This window comes from Glycine soja, unplaced genomic scaffold, assembly GCF_004193775.1.
Source record: "Glycine soja cultivar W05 unplaced genomic scaffold, ASM419377v2 tig00028000_1_pilon, whole genome shotgun sequence".
Classification (NCBI taxonomy): domain Eukaryota; kingdom Viridiplantae; phylum Streptophyta; class Magnoliopsida; order Fabales; family Fabaceae; genus Glycine; species Glycine soja.
The window spans coordinates 27,314-28,924 of record NW_021143819.1 but is presented as its reverse complement, the minus strand read 5'-3'; the positions used below and the strand labels follow the sequence as shown (position 1 = coordinate 28,924).

The 1,611-nt window shown below is 44.8% G+C and overlaps 1 non-coding gene across 1 annotated transcript; it reads left to right on the top strand.

Annotated features, from left to right (window-relative positions):
- Positions 1-1,026: 1,026 nt before the first annotated feature.
- On the top strand, positions 1,027-1,133 carry LOC114404373. Its single transcript, XR_003664944.1, has one exon. It is a non-coding gene; the product is annotated as a small nucleolar RNA R71 (small nucleolar RNA).
- The last annotated feature ends 478 nt before the right edge of the window (positions 1,134-1,611 follow it).

Genomic DNA, 1,611 nt, shown 5'->3' with positions numbered 1-1,611 from the left:
TGCTGCTGCAAATCAGAATTACCTGTGGAAAAAGATTCACCTGCATAGAAATTGTTAGGTAAATTTTTGTCATCACCTTTTTCTGGAATAGAGTGAAGTTTGGCAGGTTCATTGGTAGATGAGGAAGGTGCTATGGGTTGAGGTCCTTGACATTGCTTTCCCGACGTCAATGAAATGGCACTGACATTTTTGGGATTTTGGACAGCTTGAGAAGGCAGCTTGTCAGAATTCTGGGACTGTTGTTGATTCAATTGGGTAGCCAATTGTCCCATCTGATTGGTTAAGCTCTGAATGGAGGCTCTGGTCTCTTGCTGAAACTGCATGTTCTGCATAGTCATTTGCCTCATAAGTTCTTCGAGGGAAGGTTGTGGAGGGGCCTCAACTGTTGGCTGTTTCTGGGGTTGTTGCTGTTGTTGGATTGGTGGAGGAATGTATGGTCTGCTTGGGCCAGCAGCATTTTGGAAGGAAGGAGCAGGCTGCTGTTGTTGCTGAGGGCTGGACCATCTGAGGTTAGGGTGATTCCTCCATCCAGGGTTGTATCTATTGCTGGAAAGGTCATAATTGTTCTGCTGTGGTTGATTTTGCTGCTGAGGTTGAGGAGGTCTATTGTAAATATTTGCAGCATAAGCTTCAGGCTGCTCAATTGCTCCAGGTTGCTGCACGGAAGGGCAAAGGTCTGTATGGTGGTCAGCAGAGGAGCACAAACCACAAACCCTTGCGACAGGTACAAATTTCTGATTCAAGGCCAGCTGGGTTACCAAGTTAACCAATGCATCCAGTTTGCCTTCAAGCTTCTTAGTTTCAGATGATGCAGATGGGTTTGTAGCTACCTCATGCACTCCTCTAATGACTATGGCATCATTTCTGGCGCTAAACTGTTGAGAGTTGGAGGCCATCTTCTCAATTAAATTTCTGGCTTCAGCAGGAGTCATGTCTCCAAGGGCTCCACCACTGGCAGCATCTATCATACTTCTCTCCATATTACTGAGTCCTTCATAAAAATATTGGAGAAGAAGATGTTCTGAAATCTGATGGTGAGGGCAACTGGCACATAGTTTCTTAAATCGCTCCCAGTACTCATACAGGCTCTCTCCACTGAGCTGTCTAATACCTGAGATATCTTTCCTGATGGCTGTGGTCCTGGAAGCAGGGAAAATTTTTTCTAAGAATACTCTCTTAAGGTCATCCCAGCTCGTGATGGACCTTGGAGCAAGGTAATACAACCAGTCCTTTGCCACTCCCTCTAATGAATGAGGAAAAGCCTTCAGAAATATGTGATCCTCTTGGACATCTGGGGGTTTCATGGTGGAGCAGACAATATGAAATTCCTTCAAATGTTTGTGCGGGTCTTCACCTGCAAGGCCATGAAACTTTGGAAGCAAATGAATTAGTCCAGTTTTAAGAACATATGGGACATCCTCATCAGGGTATTGGATGCACAAGCTTTCGTAGGTAAAATCAGGTGCAGCCATTTCCCTTAGAGTCCTCTCACGAGGTGGAGGTTGTGCCATGTTCTCAGAATGTGCAAAATCAGAATGCTCAGAATCAGAATGCTCAAAATTATAATGCTCAAGATCAGGATGTTCAAAATCACCAATAACAGAATGCACA